Source organism: Anomaloglossus baeobatrachus, chromosome 6 (assembly GCF_048569485.1).
Source record: "Anomaloglossus baeobatrachus isolate aAnoBae1 chromosome 6, aAnoBae1.hap1, whole genome shotgun sequence".
NCBI lineage: Eukaryota > Metazoa > Chordata > Amphibia > Anura > Aromobatidae > Anomaloglossus > Anomaloglossus baeobatrachus.
In genome coordinates, this window is record NC_134358.1 from 411,055,655 (window position 1) to 411,068,207 (window position 12,553).

The window sequence follows — 12,553 nt, forward strand, 5'->3', positions numbered from 1 at the left end:
TCTCGAAAACACGTATATGGGAGATAAAAAGAAAACATTCCGTAGGATGGCAAAAAAAAACTCATTAGATACAATTAATTTATTACAACTTCAGAAAAATATAGTAACATTATTTCTGTAATTTGTAAAATCTTCATTGTGCTTCATCCTCCAACTCCATGATCCTTCAAGAAAAAGCACCTAGAATCATCCAACAATTTCCAAAACCAATTGGGGAAAAAGGCAAAAGGATGCCATCAATACTATCCAGAACTAGCTGGTAATGTTGGAGGATTTGCTGTAGACTTCCATCAGGCAAACATTATGTTAAGAGTTTACCGTGTCGCCACATCACACAGTTGCCTTTGAAAGCAGCAGATATAAACTTGACAGTGCACGCACTCCAGAATACAAATAGCTGAGGGATTTGCAAGACTTTTTTCTCTCTCTCTGTGGTAGCAGTGAGAAGTAACTTCCCCAGCAATAATTCTGCCTGCTGTAAGTATAGCCGGCACTTCAGCTGGCCAAAGACGAAAGCTGCCTAATCTTGTTCTGCTGAACTGAATTGTTCAATAAGATTTTTAAGAGGATGTGTAGACAGGCTGCGCCAAGCCAAATTATTGACAGAAACATACTGTCCGCCATGGCAACAAGTGGGAGTCTATTGCAAAAATGTAAGCAAACAGCCCACTTCTCCGGCAGTAAGTGCCAAAAGATTTCGACAGCCAAACACAAGACAACTGTTAGTGCTTGTCCAGGTTTTTCAGCAGACAGCTTTAGAGGCAAAGGCAACATCCGATCAGCTAAAATGTTCTTCCCAGATGAATGCCTCACAGTTTAAGAAAGACATTCCATTTTTTTTTCTTCAGCATATTTCCTACTTTTCTACACACATGGTCTTCAGAATGGAAACATTGTGAAACTCTCTGAAGTGCGGTATATGGTGTATTATGTTTTCTCAAAGGTGTAAATAAACCAAATAACAGGAGGAAATTATCAATTTTCAATGGACTTTAGTGAATGTTTAATACATAAAAACAACTAAAATAATGTATAAAAAACTACACATAAAAGTTACTTCTAAAGTTACTTTATACATAAAACTTCAATTATCCTTATGGTCGAGGAAATTACTTCAAAGAGGCATCCAACGTGCTCCCAGTATAGTTATACTACATGCGTCTAATAAATACATAGCAATAATATTAATAAAGTATGTAGTATAGGCATGCAACAGGTTGGCATCAATACCGGGGGATATCAATATTATTTTACAACAGTTGGAAACTTGTAAAGTCTAGACCAGAATAATAGAGAATACTCACAATCACACGGAAAATCAGCGTGGCTCTCAGTACGGGTTAATTCTTTCAAAGACATGTCCTACTTGTGCAGATATGCAGTCCTTTCTCAGGCTCTACCCCTCTTTCTCTCTCTGCCCCATTAGATGAATTAAGACTTTGGTACCATGCTAAATTTAACAAGCTCATTAGTATTCCTGGGGAGTTCCCGCTAGTGAACTCTCCCTCTTCAACAATTCTTCCCTGTTTTTTTGGGTCAGTCGGCTATCATTAAATCAAACTAGTGCTCTTCAGTTTCAATGGGTTGGTTAGAGCAAGGTTTATTATTTTGGCTTATGTTAAATCAATAATGGCTTTTGTATCCTTTTTTATTGCATTATTCTGAAAGAGGTCAACAGCAACATTTTGATGGCGGGTCAACAGCAACTTCAACTATGAGGCAAACTTGACAAGTGTTGCTACGAAGCAACACTTTGACATTACCTTAGCTCAAGTTGCATGCAAACCCTGCCGGTAGAGGGTCTGCATAGGAATGCATATTATCATACAGAGGTAAGGGAATCTATTCTTTGCCAAATTTGCGACTGCACAGAGACTGCTCATTCACCTCTCCCCAGCCAGAGAGCTGCTCAGCTCAATTCACCCCACACAAAGGCTGAAGACCAGACCTCAATGGACCGAGTGAAACATGTTCAAAACTAGGCTCTCTATTGTGACTGAATTTCTTAACATCTTTTCAAAAAGCGGAGAATGCCTTGAGGCTAAAGGAAGAAACAGGCTAATGGTGAATTGGGAATACTGAGCAAATTTCAGAGCCCTTTCCTCCTAGCTTTTGAGGTTGAAAGCAAGCTCTTTCCTTTCAAGTTTCAAAGTCCTTTTTCCTCCCGCAGTGTCACAGAAGGATTTGAAAAGAAGGTAATTGTGCTCACACTCTCCCTGATCAGAGCTTACGTCCTATTTCTGGTATTTCGAAATACTTCTTGCAATAATGGTGCGTGTAGCTCAATCCCTTAGCCGTCCTGTACTCTGCAATTGCTCATTAAATGAACAATTGCTGGTATAAAATGCCTTTTATGTTCAGGGTCTGGATATAAGATAAGCATTCCAGTACTCTAAATTTGGTTTACTAAGGAAACTCGTCTCCATCATTAAATCACAGCCACTAAAGTCAGTGTATGAGTCTATCCCAGAAAAGTAGCAGCTTGTCAATGCAGCCACTGCATATATGACACTGTACAAATGGGAGCAGACATAGCTACCTCCAAGAAGCACTGTGTACTCAGGTGCTCGGAAAACTCTTTATAGATGGATATCTGCCTAAGTATTCTATCTCAAATGACTTTTATGCAACTGAAAGAAAAATTAGTTCTGGCATATTTTCACTAGACATGCTATAGAAATGTATTTTTCGATTAAGGACTCAATGTAAAGAGTAAAAAGTATTGTTCATTATGTTTACCATGTCCAGAGCATTGGGAGGTGATGCATTAGGCAATGATCTTTTGCCACCTTTCTCATCCCGTCTGACAGCAGGGGCTTATCCACTCCTACAGACGGAGGAACCTGTCAACAAGTGCTTTGATACTAGGATTTTTCTCCTTAGCAGCTCTTAGTACACCGTAACCAAAAGTTCTCCAACTTTGTAATGTGCTTTATCACAGGTATCCAGTCTTCAAATGCTTTCCTGTCCCAGTTTAGGCAGCTCCACTTTCAGCCATGTGCTCAACAGAGGAGAACGTTTCCTGTGCCAACATGTGACCAGTGTTGTATGTCAAGGGGGCTGGCTGATTTACTCATTTCAATAACTATGCCAGCCTCTCATTGTCTATTCATTGGCCAGTACAGCTGGCTTGGTTAATAAAATGAGCACTCATCCAGCCAACTTCAGACAGAGCATTGATGGCCTGTCGACACAAGAAGCTCTCACTCTTTGACTCTTGTCTAGTAGAGGGCCAGTGCCTAGGACTGAAGAGGATATCTGAAAATCAGGGGAACTTCTGTTGAATATATATATATTTATATATATATATATATAATATATACAGGGTTTTTTTGCCAGGGAAACCCCATTTAACATAAATTGAATTCAGGGAAAATAAATTTGTTACTTAACTCGCCTCCTATATTGAGAACAAGTTGGAAGGTTTAGTGAGTAGAACCCCTTTAGATGTTGCCAAGTTACTTAACATACAATACTAACACTGATCCATTTTGGACACATTCAATGAGATCTTCTACTTGTTGAATTTCTTCAAGGGTCTGCTGAATGTTATCCCGATTTTTGATGAATGGATATCTCAATTTTTGCTATTAGGAGTTCCGTAAGTTTCCTGATCATTGATTAATAAGATTACTTGGTCAGTGGCTTTCTCCAAGATATTAATTTTTAATCTGTAGCAAATCTTCAGTGTGTTCTATTTTTTATTTTAAAAGCAATACTGAGACATCTTTAAAAATGAATCATATTAAAACCTATAAATATCAATGTCCTATAAAGTAACATTCACTTTGAACCTGGCTTTAGATACCACATTACATGTTATATTGATTTAAATGATGTAAGACTAGCATTTTCAGATGCAAAATCGCATTAAAAAGGTTAAAGGCTAAGATTTTCCCGTTACCATATGACATCTGTTAAAGGTAAGGACAACATTTTTTAAAAGAGGCTCTTTAGTGAATAAGGTTTTGTTTTCAGTATTGTATTTTTACATTTATCAACACACCCATCTGTTCTTTCTGAAAGTAGCAGTTCTTCCTGCGCTAACATCTGGCTTCCATAAGTGCTGGGCATAAACATTTCGGGTCTTTCCATGTCATGATTTCTTCAACTGATAACGCTAAAGTGATTTTCTTTTGGATTAATATCAGTGTCTTAGCTGAGATTAGTATAAAACAAATGCAATGGCTTAAAAAATAATAATAACAAAAAAGTGACCACTGTAATTTTATACATTACTATTCTAAAAACGATCTTGTACCTGTAATAATCTACTCCATTAATTCAAAATGTCCTATTCTTTATGTATTGCTATGTTCACCTCTTATCACCCATAGGCCAGGGGCCAGACAAGCATATGGAAAATATTCATCCATATTGTCATCCATGTGCCATATGTGCGTCCATGTTTTACATCCGTGGGGGATCCGTGGGACATTTCTACATATACATCAACACTTTCCTAGGTTAATAATGGCAATTCATTAGATGTTACACAGATTATTCACTTGTAACTTTTTTGCACACTCATAAACTTGTATAGGAGTCTGATATGAGACATGGAAGAGAACAGTGCATGCTGTGATTTTTTTTTTTACAGGACCAAATGAGCTTAATGGGAAGGAGTTGTGGCCTCTTAATGAATTTTCCACATTTTATTCAAGAACACTGTTCTTCAAGCCTGCCATGCACCCCATCAGTTTTCTTGAATCGGGGCTATAATATACATTCCTCAACATTGAATTTGCAACACTAAAGCGGGCTTTACACGCTACGACATCTCTCAAGTGATCTCGTTGGGGGTCACGGAATTTGTGACGCACATCCGGTCCCTTTAGCGATGCCGTTGCGTGTGACACCTATGAGCAATTTTGCATCGTCGCAAAAACGTGCAAATCGCTCATCAGTGACATGGGGGTCCATTCTCAAATATCGTTACTGCAGCAGTAACGAAGTTGTTCCTCGTTCCTGCGGCAGCACACATCGCTCCGTGTGACACCGCAGGAAAGAGGAACCTCACCTTACCTGCGTCCCGGCCACAATGCGGAAGGAAGGAGATGGGCGGGATGTTCGCCCCACTCATCTCCGCCCCTCCGCTTCTATTGGGCGGCGGTTCAGTGACGCTGCTGTGACGTCGCTGTGACGCTGAACGAACCGCCCCCTTAGAAAGGAGGCGGTTCGCCGGTCACAGCGACGTCGCAGGGAAGGTAAGTCCTTGTGACAGGTCCGGGCGATGTTGTGCGACACAGGCAGCGATTGGCCCATGTCGCACAACCGATGGGGGCGGGTACGCATGCTGGCGATATCGGTACCGATATCGTAGTGTGTAAAGCGGCCTTTAGAAGAAAAAATCATAGAATTATGACCAATCTCCAGTATTATTGCATTAACGATAAAAGAGGACTCGTCATCGAAGAGGATATACCTTCATTTCAGCCTCTGGTCACCAACTGGAGACCATGATGGTAACGCCATGAAGAGGCCTTTACAATGGAATGTTACACCCACTACCCCTAGGATTATGGTTTAAAGAGGCATAAGGCACAGTAGACAGACTCTTCTTTCTAAGTACACTAACAGCTCAGTGTTACATCAATTTGGTCCTGGAGCTAGTGGTATAGCCATTTCTCCAAAGTGTCCTGGAGCCATTTTTCAACACAAGGCACCAGACTGCAAGTTTCTTGTGCTACTATGAGCAGCCTGTGTAGTGTAAACGTGCTACTATGGCCTGCAATGTCTTCTGACTCTCCATCGACCACATCGGAGACGTCATTGGTTTGCAATTGCTTCCATCAGTGAATCTTCATGACTTACATGTCGAAGTGGCACAACATTCCTCAGGCAACCATTAATAACCTCCTTATTAGTATGCCAAGGCGTGTAAGTGCGTGTACTTCTGCATGGGAGCTCATACTTGATACTGAATAAATTGAGAAGTTTTGAAAATGTTGTTTCCATTTTTTCATCATTTGCATATCGATAATATGTCTATACATCCTGTGATTTTCCACATCTCCAGGACTTTCCTTCTTGGTGTTGAAATTTCAATGGTGAGGAGTATATTTATATTCTGAACGACAACAAATATATGGGATGAAATCAAGGAAATTGAAGGTTTGAATTCATTATATATACTGTAAAATATAGCTAGGAATACATTCCATGGAGAATTTATACATAAGGTGCTCAGTAGCTACAACAATGTGAGCGCAGGTTACCATTTGTATTATATCTGCAGGTCTTAACTTGAATGCCGTCTATCGACCCCAAAAAGCATCATCATAGATCCCTATAATACTATTAGCGTGGCTCTTAAATCCAAAGGTAGGACAGGAATTTTGGCCATAACACTGATGCTGAGTCTCTCAGAACAACACAATAAAAAGTGGCAGAGGCTCATAAATATCATTGGTGCAACCTGTGAAGCCGCACAGGGGCCCAAGAGGTTGTGGGGCCCAGTTCCACCTTCAAACCAAGTAGAACTGTGCATTTTGATGACCTATCTTGCTACAAAGAGCCCATATGCTGTTCTTGCACAGGGGCCCTTTTCTGTCTGTCTGCCAGTGAGTGGGCATATGCAGCAGTTTTTCTGATGAGCCTACTACACCCTAATCTGACATCCTGCAGATTTACATGACTATATTGATACGTAACAGGAGGTCTTCATTTCTGGAGAGCTGTATGAAGTGTGGTGTAGGTGTCCTTTTTTCTCTCTTTCATCAGTTTACATAGGGGTTTTGTATAAGCATTTCACAGAGCTTCCATTAACACTACTAGTCACCATTTATTTCCAGCAGCTAATTAACCACATCAAAAGGGGTTATCCAAAGTATAAATAAATAACATAGGAAGAAAGAAAAATGTCCCGCAGGGTTTACAACATGCCATTCTTATCCATGCAGTTGTTCTTATCACTGAGTAACAGTTAGACTCATCATATGGGATATTTCAAACCTACGGGGAAAATAGATGAGCCTAAGCCCTTCTGGGTCTAACTCTGCAAAAGTATGGAAATAACCACTGTCGCACGAAAAGGGTTAACACAAGGGAGGCTGTGGGATTTTTTTTTTACCTAGGACTAAAACCTACTCAAGCTGCTTAAACCTGATAATTAGCTCTGCAATAAGCAGTTTAACTACAACAGTCAAGCGTGAAAACCCTTTTAAATACAGAATATTGGTTCATCACAGCAAAATTCTGTGCGACTTGACCACTGGAATGTTGTAAATATGTCATTAGATTACATTTTTTCCAGTTCTTATCTAAAGAGTAAAATAATGTATTAGAGAATATAGTATATGTAAACTGTTTGACTGAAAAGATCGCTAAGAACACGAAAGATGTATAAGCAACCTTTCCATTTCTTGACAACTGTTGTTATTCTTGATGCTGTATGCCACTTGCTCTATATCAGCTTTTCCTCTAGAAACATCACTTGGAGTATGATCACACAATTGATTTTTCGCTTCAATAGGGGCCCTATTATTGAATTGGTTTTCACTTGCAGAATCTTCAGAAGCTATATACGGTAAATGGAAACCTGGATTTCTCTAGGAAAACAAGAGAGGCATGTTGGTGGACTTCATAAATCCACATTAAAAAATGTTGTGGGAATATACATTTATAATTTTTAACAATTATCCCCAAAACTGTAAGTTATCCGCTATCTTTAGAATATCGGAAAGTTGCCGATGGCTGGGGTACGACTGCTGGAATCCCCCCCCCAGCAATCCCAAGAACTGGGCTCTAAAACCCAAGGATAGGGCACTGAAAAAACAAAGATTTGAACAGAATGGGGGTACAAATGCTTGACCTCCACTCCTTTCATTGTCTATGGGATGTTTGGATATAGTTGAGCCCAGCGGTTTCTCCAGTGGTTCCCAGATTTCAGAGCTCTGTTCTTGGGATTGATAAGAAGCCCAGAGTTCAAACCCTCAGTAAATTTCTTGGCTTTGGACGTCCCATAGATAAAGAGTGAGAATAGGTCAAGTGTGCACATCTCTGCCCTATTCAAATTTGGAGTATAGTATAGACAAGTTGGCTGCTTGAAGAAAAAGGTTCTCCTAGTATATTTCACCCACTTTCCTTAAAACTTACTGGTCTTTATCATACAATAGATAAAAATGATTCAGGATGAAACCACACCATGATTATATAGAGAAGTTTAGAAGGTCTGAATTCTAAGCTTCCACCTCTCTAAAGTGAAGCATACTGAAAGTTGTGTCCATCATCAGACATTTTACAATTCTAGTCACACAGTAAACTATCGGCATGCTAGCGTACATGACTCTCCTTTAGTCATTTGTGTGTATGTTAGTCTTTAGAAATATGCCCCTGTTGCTTTGTTGCCAACTTTGATTCTTGGCACGGCTGGCATCCACACCAGGATAATTGTCAGGGAGTATTAGGCATTCGGGGCTTTTTTGCATAAATATCCTCTCCACTTCTATTGCCAAAGATGAGGTAGTGAAAGGTTTATTGTGACTACAGCATATAAGGTCTTATATGTAGAATACAGAACTATGATACTTTGTATTAGATAAGTGTTTATATATACAGTACAGAATAAAAGTTTGGACACACCTTCTAATCTCTAGAAGAGGAGACTTTGTGCAGCAGGCCTTCATGGTAAAATAGCTGCTAGGAAACCACTGCTAAGGACAGGCAACAAGCAGAAGAGACTTGTTTGGGCTAAAGAACACAAGGAATGGACATTAGACCAGTGGAAATCTGTGCTTTGGTCTGATGAGTCCAAATTTGAGATCTTTGGATCCAACAACCGTGTCTTTGTAGAAAAGGTGAACGCATGGACTCTACATGGCTGGTTCCCACCGTGAAGCATGGAGGAGGAGGTGTGATGGTGTGGGCGTGCTTTGCTACTGTTGGGGATTTAGTCAAAATTGAAGGCATACAGAACCAGCATGCCTACCACAGCATCTTGCAGTGGCGTGCTATTCCATCCGGTTTGCGTTTAGTTGGACCATCATTTATTTTTCAACAGGACAATGACCCCAAACACACCTCCAGGCTGTGTAAGGGCTATTTAACTAAGAAGGAGAGTGATGGGGTGCTATGCCAGATGACCTGGTCTCCACAGTCACCAGACCTGAACCCAATCGAGATGATTTGGGGTGAGCTGGACCGCAGAGTGAAGGCAAAAGAGCCAACAAGTGCTAAGCATCACTGGGAACTCCTTCAAGACTGTTGGAAAACCATTTCCGGTGACTACCTCTTGAAGCTCATGAAGAGAATGCCAAGAGTGAGCAAAGTAGTATTGAAAGCAAAAGGTGGCTACTTTGAAGAACCTAGAATATAAGACATATTTTCAGTTGTTTCACACTTTTTTAAGTATTTCATTCCACATGTTTTAATTCATAGTCTTGATGCCTTCAATGTGAATCTACAATTTTCAGAGTCCTGAAAATAAAGAAAACTCTTTGAATGAGAAGGTGTGTCCAAACTTTTGGTCTGTACTATATATACACATATATATATATATAGATATATAGAAAGATAGATAGATAGATAGATAGATAGATAGATAGATGATAGCTTATATGCCTCTAGTCCAGCCTTAGTAGTCAGCTATGTGCTGTTTACTGTATAGTGTTGTATTAGACCACAAACGGTAAGTAAGAATGAGGTATGACCAAATATTTTATGGCAAAAAGCAGCCCTTCTAGCTCACACACGCATTTTGGCAACATGATCCATGATGCCACAGCTTAACTTATTCATCCAGGGAGGTTCATCTCTGGACAGGACTGAACACGTCTGTCTCATAGGAGAGTTTTCCCTTGCCATATTTGCTTTTACATAATACAATTACTATTAGCTGTCTGGGCCTCGTTAATAAATAACACTTGGATAGAACATCACACAATAACTTGGCTCGTACCATATGCCACTCTTGTGTGTCCGTAAACCCATACATGCACGTGTGCACCAAATCTGGAGCTGAGTTCATTCAGTACTGTTGGGACAAGACAAATGCCTTGCAGATAGGTAAGTAAGGTAGGACCCTGCTTCACCAACTTGGTGCTCTGGAGAAAAATAGTTACAAGTAGGAGAGAACTCCGGCACTCTTAATTACCCCAGTAAGAGACTCAATCGTATATAGTGATCAAAAGGTTTTTTTATTCAGAGGCAAAAAAAGTCCATAAACAAAACGTTTCGACCTAATTCGGTCTTCTTCTGAAAGGACTTATCCTATGCACAGATGGAGATGCAGGATGAAACTATGATCTTCCTGTATGAGATCCTCCTATATGGATCCACTGTATCAAATAGACCTGTTATGCCGAAGAAACTCAATGAGGGTTTTATTTATCAATTATTCCTATCGAACGTCCTAATGACCTCACAGGGAAATGACTTCACCAAGTCTTCAAGTTAATCAGCACTTCGTCACGGTATCGTTATAGATATAAAGATCAATTGTCTATGCGATCATTGGGTGATATATATTCAGAATGCCGTCCTATAATTAGCCAAAACTGGATGCCTGAAGTGAGGTCAGATTAGACAATATTAGACAAAAGGAGGAAGTCCCTCACGGTTATATCGCAGGGTAGACATATGTGTGTAGGGAAACGCTCTGTGGGACTTCACAGTGAAGTCCCACGGAGCGTTTCCCTACACACATATGTCTACCCTGCGATATAACCGTGCGATATAACCGTGAGGGACTTCCTCCTTTTGTCTAATATTGTCTAATCTGACCTCACTTCAGGCATCCAGTTTTGGCTAATTATAGGACGGCATTCTGAATATATATCACCCAATGATCGCATAGACAATTGATCTTTATAGATAGATCAATTGTCTATGCGATCATTGGGTGATCAAGACAATATTAGACAAAAGGAGGAAGTCCCGATTGAGTCTCTTACTGGGGTAATTAAGAGTGCCGGAGTTCTCTCCTACTTGCAGATAGGTAAGGCTGCTAAGTTATTTTGGTCTTTTGGACGTGCTTCTGATTTATTTTGTTTAACCATGACATTATACTATATGTCAAACTTCCATAGGCTCCCCACAACAGACAGCTATGTAGGAGCTTGGCTGTCAAAGATACAATACAATTATACTACATGCAGATCACATTTATTGGAAAACTGTCTTATCATTGGATACAATGGATGGTATTTTAAATGCTCCTTATCAAAAACAGTACATGTCCCCAACAACAAAGTTCTAGGTTAACAATCAAAGGAGTAAAAAATGACCAATTATACTACTTTTGCTGTGAAATATTTTAACTTAAGAATTGAAAACATCCAGGTGATTTATTTTTAGCTTGAGCCCTGTTGTATAGACATAGATGCAAAACATTGGCCAACCTGCAGCCAAATCTAGAGGCATCTTGTAATGGGCTTGTTCTGCAGCTGAAATTCTTTTCTACAGCGCGAAAGAGCATCATTTTCAGGAGTGCATCGTCCTGTCTTGTGGCCGAGAACTATGGATGATTATGTACACTAAGCAATGGACATTGTTTATTTTGGTCTGCCTGTGTGAATATGAGATCAAACGACCAACGATGGGCAAAGATTTACTGATCAACTAGAGTATTGTGCTGCTGGTCAGTAAATGTAAACAGACTTTCAGAAGATTCGTACCAAGTTAATAACTTATCCTTAAATCATGGGATTAGGGAGAAATTATTGATCGCTAAGGGTCTGATTTCTGGACCTCAAACGATCTCAATATCCAAATCAGTAAGTCCAGTATCTACATTACTTAGATTGTGCTGAATCTGCTCCTTGCCTAATATACATAGTCACTCACAGAGCCTTGGAACATACATTTAGCATTTTTGAAGGGTTTGTGCCAAGTTCTGAATTTATAACTTATCCTATAAATAGGGGTAACGTCCAGAACGATGATAGTCTTGAACCCCTACTTATCCCAAGAATGGAGCTCTGAAGAGTCTAATTGAATGAAGCAGATGTTGAGAATGTCACCACTGCTGCATTCACTCTCTATGGGACTGGCGGAGATAGCCAAGTGAAATACTCAGTTGTTTCTCAGCAATTCTCCACTCCAGTCATTCCCTATCCAACGGATAACTTAAGAACATGGCATAAACCCCTCAATGTTAAACTTATGTTTCTATGCTTCACAAGTAACTGCATCTGTGTCATTGAGGATAGAAGCAGATTGAGTACAAAGAAATAGTGGAGTGATATATTTATATATATATATATTTATATACAGTGCCTACAAGTAGTATTCAACCCCCTGCAGATTTAGCAGGTTTGATAAGATGCAAATAAGTTAGAGCCTGCAAACTTCAAACAAGAGCAGGATTTATTAACAGATGCATAAATCTTACAAACCAACAAGTTATGTTGCTCAGTTAAATTTTAATAAATTTTCAACATAAAAGTGTGGGTCAATTATTATTCAACCCCTAGGTTTAATATTTTGTGGAATAACCCTTGTTTGCAATTACAGCTAATAATCGTCTTTTATAAGACCTGATCAGGCCGGCACAGGTTTTGGAGTTATCTTGGCCCACTCCTCCATGCAGATCTTCTCCAAGTTATCTAGGTTC

At 39.7% G+C, this 12,553-nt stretch overlaps 1 protein-coding gene across 6 annotated transcripts in view; it reads right to left on the reverse strand.

The window, feature by feature from the left end:
- The window catches only part of GLI3 (GLI family zinc finger 3), a 326,969-nt gene that overhangs the window by 232,581 nt on the left and 81,835 nt on the right, over positions 1–12,553 (reverse strand). The window contains exon 1 of one of the 6 annotated variants that reach the window (XM_075315146.1): positions 1,305–1,385. The exons of the other annotated variants lie outside the window; for them this stretch is intronic. The gene's annotated coding sequence lies outside the window, so the exon portion shown is untranslated. Of the gene's footprint in view, positions 1–1,304; positions 1,386–12,553 lie in introns of those variants that run through there. 6 annotated transcript variants of the gene reach the window in all.